The sequence below is a fragment of the Piliocolobus tephrosceles genome, chromosome 12 (genome assembly GCF_002776525.5).
Source record: "Piliocolobus tephrosceles isolate RC106 chromosome 12, ASM277652v3, whole genome shotgun sequence".
Classification (NCBI taxonomy): domain Eukaryota; kingdom Metazoa; phylum Chordata; class Mammalia; order Primates; family Cercopithecidae; genus Piliocolobus; species Piliocolobus tephrosceles.
Window position 1 is genome coordinate 109,714,007 of NC_045445.1, and position 18,922 is coordinate 109,732,928.

Here is an 18,922-nt window from a genome sequence, read left to right on the forward strand (position 1 = left end):
CTTACCTCTCTCTGAGCTTCTATTTCAAAGGCGACGACGTGGCTCTCAAGGGCCACTTCTTTCGCAAGTTGGCTGAAGGAGATGCGAGAGCGCCAAGCATCTTTTGATGCAGAACCAGTGCAGCAGCTGCGGCCTCTTCCAACGTGAGCAGAAGCTGCTCCGAGATGAGTGGAGTGGCTGCCTGGCCGCCATGGAAGCCGCCCTGGAAGCCGCCCTGGCCCTGGAGAACCTGAACCAGCCCTTTTTGGATCTACATGCCCTGGGTTCTGCCAACACAGACCCCAATCTCTGTGATTTTCTGGAAAAGCACTTCCTAGACCGAGAGGTGCAACTCATCAAGAAGATGGGCGACTACTTGACCAACCGCGGCAGGCTGGCCAGTCCTCAGGCCAGGCCGGCAGAGTATCTCTTCAGAAGGCTCAAGGATGACTGGGAGCTTCCAGAGCCCAGCAACTTTTGAGGTGCCCCTCTGCATTCTTCTGGCTTCCGGATTTCGGCCTGAGCTTCTCAACATCCAGAAGTACTCACCAAGCCATGGACCAAATGGAAACAATAAAAGGTTCTTTTTGCAAAATTTTTTTTAAAAAAATGCTAGACTGAGAGGGAAAAAAATGTTTCCAGAATAGCATGAAGGATCTGCAGTCTGTTTAATGCTCTAGAGTTTTTAAGAAATTGTTCTTTTGTGAGTCACGTGTGTATTTTAAGGATTGATAAAACTGCATTTTGTCTGTCAAGAAAAATATAGTTTCTTATTCACAAAATGTTGCATACAGTTTTAGTGGTTTAATAATTTCTCTGAGGCCATTCTGGGTACTGGATTGTTCTAACTGTTATTCTTGGTTTTGCCCAGCAGAGCAGAGAGGCGAGTATCTAGAATATATCATATTGTATCCACCCCAAACCCCTAAACTCATGATAAAATTTCTTTTCCTGATTTTTCAAGTTAATGCAATGCCATCAGCCTTTTCAGAGAAATGCAGTAAGAGCCCTGTGAAATTCATCTTTGCATCTCCCATTTGGTTGCTACAGAGAACACTGGCTGTTACATCACATGCTGACCTCTTTATGAAGCCTCTCAAGAGAAATTTCGTTCTGGTCTTAGTATTAGGAATACCAGTGCTTCACTTGGATAATTGGTTTGTTTTTGTTTTACAGACACTGTAAGTGATGTAACTAATTAAGTTTCCTTTTCTAGACTGCCTGCTAGAAAGCTTAGAGACAAATTTGTAGTCTACCCAGAGTAAATGAGTAGAATTGTATAAGCATTTTAGTATGAGCTTCATTCTTGTCCCATTTGTTATTCATTTCTTGGTGTATGTTATGGATCCTTTGAAGCCACCTTAAACCCTCTCTGGAACAAGGCTGTGTTTAAGTAGATAAATAAATTTTTAAAATGCGGATTAAAAAAAAATGGCTCTGTAGTTCATTTTAGAGAAAAGGGAAGACAATTTTAAGGAACACTAAGAGAACCAAAGCGATTAGAATGGAGGTGGGTCAGATGGAGGTTAAATTATAGAAGCCAAGAGAGGAGAAGCACCAAAGAGTAGCATTTTATTTAAAATGTGTTTCATTTTTCTGGCTAGTCATTTCCTCCTAAATCCATACATTTGTGTCCCACAGATAGTAATAGGTGTGTATTGTTTTCTTTGCACTTTGAAAAGCTGGAGTTACAACTTTTTCTCAAACCTCAAAAGTGAGAAGAAAAATTAATTCTTTTCCTACAGTTCCTTTGCTTCCTGAAGCAGGAAGACCAAAGGCATGTTATCCTTTCTTTTATCATGGAAGGGTTAGAGTCATAGGAAGAATATTTTGCAGAGACTGGGACAACTATTTTGCTTAGTTAAGGAGAAAACTTTATCTTCCTGTTTTCATGCAAAGTATTTTTATAATAAAAAGAATATACTGGCAACTGTTTCCCTAGAGAAAGTTTTTTTTTCATTTGCTGGTTGTTGGCAGTAAGAGATGTACAGAAGCAGTTAACAATTGTCTTCAGATTTGGATTAAAAACTCATATCTCTGTACTTAAAATATGTACTTAAAGTTATTTTCAAATTAGCACACAAATAAAAACACATAAATCTGACTGAGAAAAAAAATCACCTAGTCCTGTGAGACCAATTGAAAGGCTGCAATTTGAGGTAAAATGTGTGTGAAGAAGGATGAGAAAATTTATTTCCAAATAATACACAGTATTTGTCAAACCATTAGTTATTATGTTTTTTTAATGTCAAGAATGGGGCTGTAGAAGAAAGCTTTATTAAAGTCTCCCAAGTAGGCTAAACTGTTCTTTGGTCATCAAATAATTCTTGGAAAACACTTACTTCCTAATGACTTAAGGTTCTCGGCAAATTTATTTGTGGAAGATGGGAATTTGATGACATTAAATTTCAAGAGATTAATTTGGAAACAAGTCCCACAGTGATTTCCTCCGTGGATAAACTGTGTGTGTGTTTGTGTGTGTGTGTGTGTGTGTGTGTGTGTGTCTATGTGTCTGTGTGTGTGTGTGTGCTTGCACAGAGAATTATAATAATTCTTGTATGATCAAGTTCCTTACACCAGCCTTCAAGATTCTTCTTAGTCTACCCTGTATAATTTATTAATACCTTTTAAACTGAATTTTCTATTACTTTCCCATTGTTGAAGTTTTGGGGGTGCCAATTGCTCATCCTTCTTTTCATCCAAGAAGCCAGATTGGAATCAAGATAGCTTTGCTGATGGTAAAGCCAAATTGGAGAATGTGTGAGGGCTTCCTACTGCCACCTCCTGAATTAAACAAACCTCACGGAGACTCAGGGGAATGCTGGCAACCCAAGGGAAGTGGGGAGGGCTTGCCAGGCCCATTGCCTTGTCACTGCAGTGCCCCCGTGCCCTGGCTAATAAGCACCAATAGTCACTGGGCTCTGAGAGTTCTTCATATTCACCCTACTACTTCTCATGGATTAGAAGTGTGATAAAGGTCTCCTGCAAATGACTGCAAGATCTCTCTGCTGTAGACAAACTGCTCAGTTTGCTGGTCCCAGGTCGTGTAAAGTTCCTTTGGTTCCCCTCACCTGGAATGCTTTTCATAGCCTACTTCATTAAATCAAACCCAGCCTGCTTTTCAGCCTAGTTCCAATCTGCCTTCTGTGAAATTTTCCCTGACCAACTCAACCCAGTCATCTGGCATGGATTCACCTTGTTTGTTTGTTTGTTTGTTTGTTTGTTTGTTTGTTTTGTTCTCCAAATATTTATTGAGGTCCTACTATATACAAGACAATGTACTCGAAATAATGCTGTTAACAAGACAAAGAAGCCCCTTAACCTAAGGAACATACAGTCTAGTGTTAAAGGCAAATACTAACCAGATAATTCCACAAATAAGCTATCATGGACTATGGTGAAAGAAAAGTTATGGGTAGCCATGAAAGGACCCCATGTGGGGGCCTGATATGGTCTCAAGACAATAGGCGAGGTCTCCATGGAAGAGACTTTGAGTTACATTCTGAAGGATGAATAAGATATGTACACAAGGAGTAGGGATGGAGGAAAGATGGTGAGGAGCTGTCCAAGCAGAAGTAGCAGCATGTGCAAAGACCCCCAGGTAGAAGAGGGCACAGTGCATCTGAGGACCTGAAAGAAGACCAGAGTGGCTGACAGCAGAGAACAAACAGGAGAGGGGCTCGAGATGAGGTGGGAGAAGGTGTAGGTAAGGACTTTGGCCTTTATCCTAAGAGAATTAGTGAGCTATTGGAGGTTTCTGAGCAGCGGACTGATATGATAAGATTTGTACTTTATAATCACTCAGGGTGCTCTGTGGAGAATGAACTAGAGAGGGCCGGAGAGGAAGTGGAAAGACTAACATGGAAGATAAAGGTATAGGGAGAGGAATAGAGAGAAAATAAGAGAATGGGAGCATGTAACCCTATGTTGGTTGAGAAGTAGTACAGTAGAGCATAAAAACAGTGGCTCTGAAACCAAACTGCCCAGCTTTGTGCCCTGGCTTTGCCACGTACTGTCTGACCTTAAGCAGATTACCTAAGTGTTCTCAGTTTCCTGATCTCCAAAACGGGGATAATACCTGTCTACTTCTTAGGTTATGTGAGGGTTAAATGATGAATATATATTTAAAAACTTAGAACAGTGCCCAGCACACAGTAACTTCTTATTAAATGTTGTGGCTACTCTGTTAAACACAAATTATGCCTAGAACCACAGAATGGTTTTACTCACTAATCAAAACAAAAACAAAACATTCTTCTGCTTGATGATGGGCATTCAAACTGTTTTAGTTATTTATTTGTTAACTTATTAATTTCTTAGAGATGAAGTCTCACTATGTTTCCCAGGCTACATGCAAACTCCTGGGCTCAAGCGATCCTCCTGTCTCAGTCTCCCAAGCAGCTGGGACTACAGGAATGTGCACCATACCTATGCTCAAACTTTTTTAATAACAGTGATATTGCAGGACAGTCCACAAAATGGACAAGAATGGCCTTGAAGGGAATACAGATCTCAGAAGGGTATTTTTAACAGAAATGCCCTTGAAGGAAGCACATGTCATTCCTGGGAAATTTATGGTTGGCTTCACCACCAGCCTGCTTTATTCATTGTGGCTCCCCCTCTTTGCCCTTCTTAAGCCATTGCTCTGCCTGGTTTTAAGCACGGACTCAGTCAACACTGGGTTCTGAAGATTTTCTTGGGGACAAGGAAGTCCATGCATCAACCATAGGCTTCATTCCAGGACTGGCCCCCTGATATTTCATGTCTTGTAGTTTGTCAGGTCACTAAGAGGTAAGAATAATGCCTATAAGCCAATAACCCAGCCTCATGTTCTGGAATTAGGTCACAATGAGGGATACTTGGACTACTATGTGCCAAACACCTGTTCTAAGCCATTCTCAACATTCCTGACTATAGATGCAACCTCCTAGTGATTCTGATTTTACATCTATGGGACTGTGTGATCACGAGCGAAAAAGCTCTTCTGTATCTGAAGACCAGGGTAGCCTATAAACCTAGAACTAGCTCAGGACAAAGGAGAGATCTCACCAGCCCAAAGAAAGCACCAGAAGATCAAATAGCTGGGAAAACCTGGGCAGGGGAGGACCTCTCCAGAAAAAGTAGGCTGCTGGACCACACGGCCACAGAGACACAATGAGAAAACAGACAAGCGCCCTACTCAAGATCACAAGGACAACAGTTTTTCACTGAGAACTGGGGTAGGAGTAGGAAAATTGGCAATAGGCCAGTTGTCCCTAGAATAAATCAGGTAAATAATGCTCCAGAGAGGGCAGAGCTGGTGGTGCTGTTCTTCAGGGCAGTACAGCCTCTTTCTGTCACACCTTACTCGGCCAGGGCCAAGTTTGTAGACTACAGCTGCTGGGTCTCCTGGCAGATGTTCTGCTCCACTGTGCCACACTCAGCTATGAACGCCTGAACTTTTTTTTTTCTTTTTAACCAAACCTTTCCTTTTTGATCTATTGTTTTTCAAATTTTCTGGCAGGATCAGTGTGTCAATCTCTTCCAAGATCTTCATAAACTGTTTGGTTGTGGCTTTTCCTCTCCTATCAAGTTTGCAGAGAGCTTCAGTTTGCAAATTCTTGGCCAGAAAACCTTGCTGGAGTCCAGTAAACTGTTTATTCAACTCTTAAAGTTCATCAACTTTCTTCTCCAACTCTTTCAATTTCTTCAGTTCAACCTCTTCCTCTGGACTGCTCTTTTTCCCAATTAACATGACTTGGCAACCATTTTGTATTCCACGTGCTGACAAAGGTATCTCCATTTCCTTCAGAGATGTTCCCTTAATTATGAGTTTCTGAAAAGAGAGTGGAACCCCTGTGACCTCTCCAACAACCTAGGTCAGGTCTTGGGCAATTGGTTCACCGCTGGACCTGCTGCAGGGTAACGTGAAGGTCATGCTTCTCATTGCTGTGAGCGACGGTCATGCTGAGCTCGGCTGCCACTATTTCCTCCTTGGTCACCTTCTCGCTCCAGGCTGAGCAGGGGTGGATTTTTTTCTTCACCTGCAGTGAGCTTGGCCAGGGGGTCCAGGGTCTCCAACTGGTGAGGCTCCTGGGAGCCCAGCCACTTCCAGTCTGGATTCATCTTCTTCTCTTAGTTCTTTTATGACTCCCACTAGACTGTAGGCAAATGGAAGCTGGAAGGCAGGTAGTACAGTGGTTGAGCAATGGGCTCTGGGCCAGACTACCTGTGGTTAAATCCTGCCTCCATTCTAACTCACCTTGGCTCAGTCCCTTCACCTTTCTCAGCCCCAGCTTATTCATCTGAAAAACCAGACATATATGCTCATAATCATAACGCTACCCAATTCATAGATCGTAGTGATGATTAAAGGAGATAAACCATGAAAAGCCCTTAAGCTATGGCCCAGCACATGCTAAATGCACAATAGATGTTAGCTACTTTTATCAACTGTGTTCGAGCTATGCTAGTAACATCTTAAGCTTGCTTCTCAGTTTCAGTAATACAGATAACTTTAGATTCTAGAATCTCCTTTAATGAGCATTCCTCCCTCTAAATCGCTCCTATAGGAATAGGAAGTAAAGTGTAGGAATTTGCTCATTTTTCGATGTGATGTTCAGTGAGTAGGAGTGGAGAAAAAAAAAAAATGAAGGACCACTCTCTCCTCAACCAAATAAGTAGAGCCATCTTATTTAGGCCCTGAGATTGTTTTAATCACCATACTGCTAAAAAGCAGCCATGGCAGCATTTTAACCTCTTTCTCAGGAAGGACAAACTGCACAAAGGGGTCATTTTAGAAGTAAAACTAATTAACTACCAGCTGCTAGTCTGCATAGTTTCCAATTCTTGGAAGTCTTCTCCACCCACTCTTTGCCCACACATCCTCCTCCTTTCACTTTGTGGTAGCCTTGGATATACCAGTGAGGAAGCAGGGACAGAAATGGCACAATCAGAACTCTTGGTATCACTGAGGCCTTGACCTCTTTTGCACTAGGGCCTGTTTAAAGCTCTTGCTCTTCAGGTACCATTTACAGGACTCTTCCTCTCTGGAAAGAAGAACAGTCTTACAGGTTGAGTTATAAGTGCTACTTATTTAGAAAAGGGAAATATCTTTATTACACTCATGTCATGTTATTTATCTCTGTAAGCCGTTTAGCCACCCTGATGAATAATTTACTCATTGCAATAATAATAAAACAGGTACTAATCCCTGGGGGATTGAGGTGGGGAAGGACACACATTGGAATGAGTTTTGAATTAATAAGCTTTCTGCTTAGTGTAAACTCCCCAAGAAGCAAACATTCTCCTCAGGATTTTAGCAATTCTGATGGCTAAATTAGAGATCATAGGAGAAAGCAGAGAAAAGTCTAGATTTCACCAGAAAACCTCAAAAGCTTCCCAATTGTGCACAGTGTCAGGTCAAAGTGAGGGAGACGTGGGTAGAGGCAGCTATTCTGAGATTTTAAATCAACCACTTATTACTGCTAAAAATGTGTACCCTGAATATCATAATAAGAAATATCACATACATCCAAATTGAGGGGCATTCTACAAAATAACTGGCCTGGAATTCTCAAAGTGTTAGGATTGAGAAAGACAGAAAGACTGTGGAATTACCCTAGGTTAACAAAGACTTAAAAAAAAAAAAAAAAAAAAAAACAAGAATGACATCTAAATGCATGAACCTGAATTGGAGCAGGATATGGAAACAAAATACTATAAAGGACATTGAGACAATTGATAAAATTTGAAAATGGACTATGGAGTGGATAGTATTGTATCAGTGATAAACTTCCTGGCTTGAATAACTGCATAGTGGTTAGATAGGGGAATTTTCTTGCTTTTTGAAAACACACTCTATGAAAAAGACACTTGCACATGCATGTTTATAGCAGCACAATTTGCAATTGCAAAAATATGGAACCAGTCCAAATGCCCATCAATCAGTGAATGGATAAAGAAATTATGTGTGTGTGTGTGTATGTGTATATATATACACACACATATATGTATATACATACGTACTACTCAGCCCTAGAAAGGAGCAAGTTAATGGCATTTGCAGCAAAGTGGATGGAGCTGGAGACTATTATTCTAAGTGAAGTAACTCAGGAATGGAAAACCAAGCATTGTATGTTCTCACTCATAAATGGGAGTTAAGCTATGAGGATGCAAAGGCATAAGAATGATAGAATGGACTTTGGGGACTCAGGGGAAAGGGTGGAGGGGGTGAGAGATAAAAGACTGCAAATCGGGTTCAGTGTATACTACTCGGGTGATGGGTGCACCAAAATCTCCCAAATTACTACTAAAGAACTTCCTTATGTAACCAAATACCATCTGTTCCCTAAAAACTATAGAAATAAAAAGAAATTTAAAAAAGAAAACATGAACTAAAGTATTTAGTATGGCTAGGCACAATATCTCTGACTTGCTTGCAAATGGTTAGGAAAGCAATTGGTAAATCTGGATGAAAGGTAAACCGGAGTTCTTGTACTATTATTGCAACTTTTCTGTAAGTTTGAAATTATATTCAAATAAAAAGCTGTCCCCCAAAAAATCAATCTCAGATAATTTAAATCAGACTATTTCTTGGGACCCAGTTGCTCGTGGCTATACTTTCTCTGTGTCTGGCAACATTTCTGTCACTTCCTTTTGCCAGGGGTGGACACTCTGACAGAGAGTTAGATTTGTTTTATGTCAGTGATTATTTGTCTCCTCTGATGGACTGTAAGCTCTTCTAGTACAAGAATTTGTTTTATTCATCTTCGTAACTCCTGCATCTACCATGGTACCTAACTTATACTAAGTGCTCTAAAACAATTTGTTGAATAAATAGTGGAATGGCTTTTAAGTGACCATTTGGACTTAGATTTCCAGTCGCAGAGCTTCATAAACGATTTAACCAACAGAAAATTCCATATTCTGTTTTTGTTCCAAAATATAAATTATATACTTTCAGATTTGTTATCTAACTCTTATCCCCCAAAAGTATGTCAACATTTTTTTAGAAGAGAGAATAGCCAAAACAAGGAGGCAGAGAAAAGGAAATCCTATTATTTTATTGCTACACAAGTGATATTGCTGCTGGATTAAGTATTTTAATTTTTCAGGGCTTATAGTTTATCTTCAAAGGAGGATCTGTGTTTCTTGCTTTTCAGTTGAAAAAATATATTTCTTTTAACTATTATATACATTTGGGACTATGTAGAGCTTCAGGATTTAAGATTCTTCTCAACCTGAAAGGTCACAGAGCATGATGGAAGATCGAGTTTGCTTTTCGGTTTTAGTCTCTTCTTCTATTCAGCTCCCATTTCACACTTGTGAATGCTATCAGTACCTGTACATATAATCTTCTTCTTTGGGGGCCTTCTCTCATCACCTCATGAAAGCATCTAATGATGTTCAGAACTTCTCTGATGTTCACAGTTACACCTCAGTGTTATTACAAGCTGACCAAATGCTCACAGCCAGGCCATTTTTTTTTTTCCTGTGGGACATAAACAGTCTCACAGAATACCAAACACAGGTAAAGATACCCTGAGACCATCAGAAAATGAAACAAAACAAGGTCACTTCATAATTTTGTCTGAGCCCAAACAAAATCCAAGCCACTATGCCTTTCACAACAGACCCAATCATAGGATTGCCCCCACTTCTGACAGCATCTGATCGAGAGCAAATCCCTGCTTCTTTGATCCCCTCCCCATCATTCATCCAAAGCCCCAATTGTATCATAGTTTCTTTCTAACACACTCTTACTGAGACTCTGTAAGGTCTACGATGATGTGTGTTTCTTCACTGCAATGAGTAAAACCCCATGTTGTTGAATTATAGCCATGTTCCTGGTCATACTTGGCTGAAGATCATTGACACACTATTCTGGGGAATATTCTTCCTGACCACACATTCAATCTATAAATATTTGAGGGGTATTTTAGAGTATCCAAAGAGAGTATGTCCAACTCCTTGTTTCATTTAATCAGAAAGTATCTATTGGTAACATTCATTAATTCATTCCAAAAGTATTTATTGAGCATTGACTCCATAGCAGGCACTGAACTGGGTGCTTTGGATAAAAACACATTACTTTCTCAATGAGCTCACATTCTGATAGGCAGGACTTCAGTACAGTATGATAAATTGTATAGTAGAAGTAAGAACCAGGTAGTGGTTTGCAAAAGAGGGCATGATTACTTGGGGAAAACTTGGAATACTTTAAGAAAAAAGAGCTGCTTAGCTGATCCTGACAGATTATCAGTGTTGACCCATTGGACAAGGGAGGAAGGGGTATTTTATGCAGAGAGAAGGCACTTGAGGAATGGTTGGGATGCCTGGGATGAGAACGTGGACTGTAAAGAAAAGTCTGGAGAGGAAGGCAGGGCCCCCCGATCATGAAGGGCTTAATGGATTTAATCTTGCAGTGGCAAGGATCTCACCAGAATTTATGGGGGGAATCAACACAGATATAACTTGTAGCCCCTGCACTCAAAGAGTTTTCATTGTTGTTGGTGAGATAAAACTCACACATAAAAAACAACCAGAAAGCAACATAAGCAATATAAAATTGTAGCTCTCCTATCCTCTTGCTCTACCTAGAAATTTTCTGTAAAGAACTCCCATATCCATACAGTTATTTGCCAGAGGGCACTCTCTGACCATGGGAGCATGCTTGGTTTGCCAGTAGGGTAGGCCAGAAGTGTCAAGTGTTAACTTCCACCCCATCCCTAATAGCGACCCTAAACCAATTAGGGATGGAAATGAGTGGATACATATCTGAGCATCCTCAGCAATCAGCAGGAGATTTCTGAGGCATATTTTACCCAATATCTCAGAAGGTGGCCAGTGACATTGAGCCCCATTTGTCCACAGTAGTAACCCTTTCATTTACATCCAGAATATTGATTTTCCTTCTTTTCTTTTGCCATGCTTCCTAAGATTATACCCCCTCCTCCAATAAACTAATTGCAATCAAATCCTTGCTCAAGGCCCACTTTTTCCAAACCTCATACAAAGACAAGGCTCAAGTATTAAATTATGTGTTACAGACTCTATCAGCTCTAAGAACTTCTGGAATAACCCACTTTTTTCTTCCAACCAGCATGCCTCACCCTTCTGCCCCCACCACCTTTGCTCTATATGTTTCTCATTACCTTGCCCCTAGGTAGGTACCAGACTATCCTCAGGGTGTTGATGACCCCAGAGGATACTCAGCCGGTAAAGCCCCTACTCCCGTGAAAAGCTACTGCTTTTCTTCTAGTCTCATCTAGGTGAGTAAGTTGGCTGCCTCGCAACTTTCAAAAAACTCGTCACATTTTAGGGACACTGAGACCAATGCCAGTCATTTCAGCTTCCTAAACATTCATAAATACAACAGCTGGGGCTTGGTAAACACATTTTTCCAGCTAGGGGTCACATGGAGTTCTGTGAGTAATGATAGCCTTAGTGCTGGGCTTGGCCATAAATTTATTCATCTAAGTATCCAGGGCATGTACCTACTCAGACTCAAGAAGAACATTTGAGCCTATTTCTCTGAAGCAAATATTAATGAGCCGGATATGTATTCTTGAGTCAGCTCATATTCCAATTATTATTAGCAGCTTACATCACTAAACTTGTATTTAGCATGACACCTGTTGCAAACAGGATCATGTTTCTTTATGTCGGTAATAACAATTTAAATCTCTAGGATCAGTCACAATTTGACATTTAATTTATTTCTATTACAACATGGACTGGAAAAAATCTTTTTGGCATTGTGGGATAGAGTAAGAAGCAAAACCAAAAACAGAAATTGGAATGTGATACCTTTTTAATAATTGGCCAAAGCTAGTAAGAACTTTGAGAGTATATATTAAAACATGAAATTTAATAAGTTAGCAAGTTATGAAATCAACATTTAAAAATCAGTGAGGATGGTGGTTAAATGGGTATATATTTTTACTAAAACTCATTGAACTGTGTACTTAAAACCTGTGCATGTTGTTGCATGTAGATTAGACCTTAAAGCTGATTAAAACTCACGTATACAAACAATGAAGTTAGAAAATATAATGGAAGAGAAGATGTCATTTTAATGGCAAAGGATAAACCAAAATAAGTAAAATATGATACCTAGGTGAAAACTTACTTTAAAAAGTTTCAGAACCTATATGAGGAAAACTAAAACACATTTCTGAAATACATGAAAATGCCCATGAACAAATCAAAAGACATACCATGTTCTAGGTTAGGAAGATTCATTATCATGAATGTGTCAATTCTTATAAATTTGCATACTGACTGAATATTTAACAATATTAAAGAATTATTAATTTTTATGTGATAAAGGTATTACAATTATATTTTAAAATGTTTAATCTTTTAGAGATAGATCTTCAAGTATTTATGAATAAAATAATATAGTTATCTGGAGTTTGCTTCAAAAGAATCCAGTGGTGGGGAGAGGGGGGAAGTAGATGAGAATGTTGGTGAATCAAGATGGTCATGCGTTTATAACTGTTGAAACTAAGTGATAATACAAAAGAGTTTATTATTCTACTCTCCTCAGTTCTCCATATGATTTAATTTTTTATATTAAAAATTTAAATAAAGTATAATCTGTTTTTAAATAAAGTATATTTAGAGACATAATTAATAATTTTCTATTTCTCTCCTTGTTGACCAAACAAACAAAACCTCAAATATAAATCAGTGTCTTCCAAAGCCAAAACAAAAAGAAAGAAAGAGGGTGGAAGAAAGAGAGGAAGGAAGGAAGGAAGAAACAAAGGAAGGAAGAAAAAAATGTATTGTCAAATAAGGTTATAAAATATTGCAGACTTTTTTTTTTTACTATCATAGATTCACAGTACATATTAGCCAGTAGTTCTTTCTAAAATTTATTAATTTTAATGTTTTTGTGTGTGACAGTCTCACTCTATTACTCATTTCGAGTACAATGGCAAATGTCGGCTCACTGCAGTGTCTGCCTCCCAGGCTCAAGCCATCCTTCCACCTCAGCCTCCCAAGTAGCTGGGACTACAGGCACGTGCCATCATACCCAGCTAATTTTTGTATTTTTTGTAGAGACAAAGTTTCACCATGTTGCCCAGGCTGATATTGAACTCCTGGGCTCAAGCCATCCACTCACATTGGCCTCCCAAAGTGCTAGGATTATAGACATGAGCCACCATGTCTGGCCAATGTTACCTTTTGATTGACAAAAATTGTGTATATTTTTTCATATACAAATGTTGTTTTGAAATATGTATGCACTGTAGAATAGTTAAATTGAGCTGATTAACATATTCATTACCTCACATGGTTTTTTAATGGTGAGAACATAAAATCTACCCTCAGCAATCTTCAAGAATACAATACATTAATAACTACAGTCACCATGTTTTACAAGAAATGTCATGAACTTATGCCTCCTGTCTAACTGAAATGCTGTCTCCTTTGACCAACTTCTCCCCAGTCTTTCCCCTACCCTCTCCCTAGCCCCTGGTAACCACTGTTCTATTCTCTACTTCTATGGGTTCACTTTTTTAGCTTTCAAGTGTGAATGAGAACATGTGATATTTGCCTTTCTGTGCCTGGCTTATTTCACTTAACATAATGTCCTCCAGGTTCATCCCAGTTGTTGCAAATGGCAGGATTTAATTCTTTTCCATTATGTGTATATACCACATTGTCTTTATTCATCCATCTGTTGACACTTAGGTTGACTCCATACCTTGGCTATTGTGAATAATGTTGCAATGAACATGGGAGTGCAGCTATCTTATTGACATACTGATTTCATATCCTTGGGATATATATCAAGTAGTGGGATTTCTGGATCATATGGTAGTTCTATTTTTGTTTTTTTGTTTTTGTTGTTGTTGTTTTTGAGACAGAGTCTCGCTCTACCACCAGGCTGGAGTGCAGTGGCACGATCTCGGCTTACTGCAACCTCCACCTCCTGGGTTCAAGCAATTATCCTGCTTCAGCCTCCTGAGTAGCTGGGCCTACAGGCGCATGCCACCATGTCCAGCTAATTTTTGTACTTTTTTAGTAGAGATGGGGTTTCACCATGTTGGCCAGGATGGTCTCGATCTCTTGACCTCGTGATCTGCCTGCCTCGGCCTCCCAAAGTCCTGGGATTACGGACATGAGCCACCATGCTTGGCCTTATTTTTGTTTTTTGAGGAGCCTCCGTACTGTTTTCCACAATGGCTGTACTAATTTATATTCCCACCTACAGTGTGTAAGTGTACCCCTTATCCCACATCTTCTCCAACACTTATATTTAATCTTTTTGATAATTGCCATTCTAACAGATGTGAGGTGATAGTTCATTGTGGTTTTAATTTGCATTTCCCTAATGATTAGTGGTGTTAAACATTTTTTTCATATACCTGTTGGCCATTTGTATGTCTTTTTTGGGGGGAAATGTCTATTCAAGCCCTTTGTTTATTTTTTTAATCAGTTTATTTGTTTTCTTGCTATTGAGTTGTTTGAGTGTGTTATATATTTTTGATATTAACTTCTTATTAGATGTATGGTTTGCAAATATATTCTCCCATTCTGTAGATTGTTTCTTCACTCACTTGATTGTTTCCTTTGCTGTGTAGTATTTTGTGTGATATTATTTCATTTGTCTAGTTTTGCTTTTGGGGTGATATAAAAAAAATCATTGCCTAGACCAATGTTATGGAGGTTTTCCTCTGTTTTTCTTCTAGTAGTTTACAATTTCAGATATGTTTAAGTCTTTAATCCATTTTGAGTTTATTTTTGTGTATGGAGTGAGATAAGGGTCTGATTTCATTCTTCTGCACGTGGAGATCCAGTGGTTCCATCATCACTTATTGAAGAGACTGTTCTTTTCCCATTGTGTGTCTTGGCACCACTGTCTAAAATCAGTTTAAACAAGGAAGTGACATATGTGTGCACTGAAAACTATAAAACATTGCTGAATGAAATTGAAGAAGACACAAATAAATTGAAAGATATCCTGTGTTCATGGATTGGAAGAACTAATATTGTTAAAATGTCTATACTATCCAAAGCAATCTACGGATTCAATGCAATCTCTATCAAAATTTCAATGACTTTTTTTCACAGAAATAGAAAAAAAAATAACCCTAATTCATGTCAAACCACAAGCACCCCAAATATTCAAAGCAATTCTAAGCAAAAAGAACAAACGAGCATCACATTACCTAACTTCAAAATATGTTATAAAGCTGTAGTAACTAAAACAGTGTGGTATTGCCATAAAAAAACAGACACACACACCAGTGGAACAGAATAGAGAGCTCAAGAATATAGCTGGTGAGTCTTTTTTTTTTTTTTTTTTTTTTTGAGACGGAGTCTAGTCTTGCTCTGTCGCCCAGGCTGGAGTGCAGTGGCGCAATCTCGGCTCACTACAAGCTCCGCCTCCCGGGTTTAGGCCATTCTCCCGCCTCAGCCTCCCAAGTAGCTGGGACTACAGGCGCCCGCCATCTCGCCCAGCTAGTTTTTTTTTGTATTTTTAGTAGAGACGGGGTTTCACGGTGTAGACCAGGATGGTCTCTATCTCCTGACCTCGTGATCCACCCGTCTCGGCCTCCCAAAGTGCTGGGATTACAGGCTTGAGCCACTGCGCCCGGCAGCTGGTGAGTCTTAATCAGAGTGAACATCAGAAATATCCAGAGTGATTATTTTCTGTTTCCTAAATCTTGGTGGGGCCCAGTCAATTATAGCTTTTAAAAGTTCCCCAGGTGACTCTAATGTACATCTTTGAATGAGAGTCATTGATTGCAAGTATATCAAATGCCTAGAAAATTTCTGCAGTCAAGAAACTTGTTTGATATTGCTTACCTCGAAATTTCCTAAACTTATGTGACCAAGGAAACTTTTTATCATGTAACAACTGTTAAGAGCTCCCCAAAGCTGTGTTCTGTAACAGGTAGCAAAATGCAAATTTGAGCTTCCTTGAATGCTGTCTAAAAAGTAGGAGTTTAGGTTAGATTACCTCCAAGGTGTCTTCTAGCTGTAAAATTTGCAAATTGTAGGGTCCAGATCTTTAGAGTTTAAAGAGTGACTACTGGCTGGGCGCGGTGGCTCAAGCCTGTAATCCCAGCACTTTGGGAGGCCGAGACGGGCGGATCACGAGGTCAGGAGATCGAGACCATCCTGGCTAACACGGTGAAACCCCGTCTCTACTAAAAATACAAAAACTAGCCGGGCGAGGTGGCGGGCGCCTGTAGTCCCAGCTACTCGGGAGGCTGAGGCAGGAGAATGGCGGGAACCCGGGAGGCGGAGCTTGCAGTGAGCTGAGATCCGGCCACTGCACTCCAGCCTGGGTGATAGAGCGAGACTCCATCTCAACAACAACAACAAAAAAAACATAATAATGTACCGGGAAATTTAAATATGCCCTTAGTCCATATTTTTGACAGCTTTCTGTCCTCCAAACTCACTCTCCTGTCTCCTTCCCCCACCTTTCAGCTCGAATATAACATCTGAATAAAATCAGTAAAACCTTCTAATGTATTTTTTCACTTTTTAGTGGGAGGAATAGAATTTATGGTACTACCTTAAAAAATACATTCTGCCAATAGGATAATTACAGCTTTCAAAGATAAAAGTTTAAGAAGATATCTTTTTATTGACTCTTCCAATTAAAAAGCAAATGTCAATGGGAGCTGAGCCCTTTGGGAGTTAATGGTTGTTGCTAGGGTGACCAACCATTCTGGTTTATCTTGGATCGAGCTATTTCCAGGAACACAGGACTTTCAGTGCTAAAATGAGGACAGTTTCCAACAAATTAGGACAGTTGGTTGCCCAAGATGTTGCTAACCACTGTTTGAAAAAGATGGGGAAGGTGTGCACGTTTCTCTGTGGGTCAAGGGACATTATGCATTTGCCTTTGTCTTCTAGCTTTTTTCTACTCCTACCATCATAGTGGCAGACTGTCGCTCAGTGTCATCCATCTCATTATTACCTTTTCTTGCCTACTCAAAGGATGCTTTCAGGCAGCTGGGGTAGTTGGAGGGCTGCATCTTTTTCTATTTTACATCTGTCTTCTCTGACTTCTGATCTGTAATCCCATGGCAACGAAAGGAATAAAGAGTTGGAAAAACATCTTTGGTTGATTTCCATTTACATGACAATGTGCTGTATGTGGGTGAGTATGCAGGGGCAGAGAGAGGCACACGTTGGGAAACATGCAGTTGACTGGGAGGTGCTGAACACAGTTTTGCTGACGGTTGAGCAACAAGCCAGCTGGTGCCCAATTTGTACTGTCCTTTATCAATTGATTAATTGATTGAAACAAGCACAAAACCAAAGGCTTATTTTGGATGTGTTAAAATAATATCTTTGCTCAACCTCGCTGGTAATTTATTTGTTGTTTACTTGGTTCTAAGGTTATCAAGTACCTATTACACTGGAAAGTTAATGCTTTTCAAGCAGTTTATTCATCACCATCCTAGCTAAGTTTATTGGACCATAAAACCACCAGAGGTGATAGATTATTAGTTAGCATCTATTGGTAAGTCACTGAGCTGGAGGTTTCAAGTGTTACACCGAATAACAAGGTTGACTCTGTTTTCCAAGCAGCAGGCTTTAAAAAAATGCCACACTCTGGCTGGGCGTGGTGGCTCATGCTTGTAATCCCAGCACTTTGGGAGGCAGAGACGGGTGGATAGCTTGAGGCCAGGAGTTTGAGACCAGCCTGGGCAACATGGTGAAACCCATCTCTACTAAAAATACAAAAATTAGTTGGTGTGACATGCTTGTAGTCCCAGCTACACGGGAAGCTGAGGCATGAGAATAGCTTAAACCCCAGAGGAGTGGTTGCAACCTAGGTGACAGAGTGAGACCCTGTCTCATTCATATATATATATATATATATATATGTGTGTGTGTGTGTGTGTGTGTGTGTGTGTATATATGTGTGTGTGTATATATATGTGTGTATATATGTATATATATGTGTATATGTGTGTGTGATATTTTATATATATGAAATATATATATAATTTATTATCTCTTAGTTTTTGTGGATCAGAAATACAGGCACAGCTTATCTGAGTCCCCTGGCACAGAGTCTCTCATGTGCTACAATCAGGATGTTGACTATGGCTGCAGCCTCATCTCAAGGCTCCAGCAGGGAAGGACTCACTTCCAAGCTCACTCATGTGGTTGCTGGCAGGTTTCAGGGCCTCAGTTCCTCATTAGCTCTTGAGTGGAAGCCACTCTCAATTCCCTATCACATGGGCCTCTCCAACAGAGCAACTTGATTAACCAAAGGCAGCAAAATGTTCTGCTAGCAAGATAGAAGCCAGTCTTGTATAACTAATCTTGGAAGTGAAATCACTTTAGCCACATTCTATTTGTCAGGGGCAAATTACTAGGTCCAGCTCACACCCAAGGGGAGAGAATTGTACATGGATGTGAATACCAGGAGACAGGGCTCATGCGAGGCCATATTAGAAGTCTCCTTTCCATGAAGTAGTTTCAGAAGGAGTATAGAAAATTGCTTGACTGAGCTGCCTCTGAAGCCTTGTTTGGACTCTTGGCATTGCCACATACTAGCTACATAGCTTTGAAAAAAGTTACTTAAACGCCAGTTCACTCATCTATTAATCAGAATAATAATTAGCTCTCCAGATGGTTGAGAGGATTAAATTAAGGGAAATTGCATATGTGGGCATTTAGCATCGTGCCTGACACATGGCAGGTACTCAAAAACATGACTTGTCCTAGCCACAGTTCCCCAGCAGCAGACCCTGAGAGATAGAAAGATGGATTCCTATCTCATCTTCCTATGAAGATGAGATGAGCAGAGGAGAGGAAGAAAGGGAGAAAATTTGGCAGCCATTCTGCAAGAGGTAACTTCAGCCTGATCCTGCCAGGAAATTCTGCAGTGTGAGACCTCCAAGTTGTATCATCCTGAGGTCAGACAGTTGTGCTTTCAGAGTCCCACATTCTATAGCCATTGGTTAACAGTCAC

At 40.0% G+C, this 18,922-nt stretch overlaps 1 pseudogene; it reads right to left on the minus strand.

The window, feature by feature from the left end:
* Positions 1-5,164: 5,164 nt before the first annotated feature.
* LOC111536339 overlaps positions 5,165-18,922 on the minus strand; it is a 49,169-nt pseudogene continuing 35,411 nt past the window's right edge.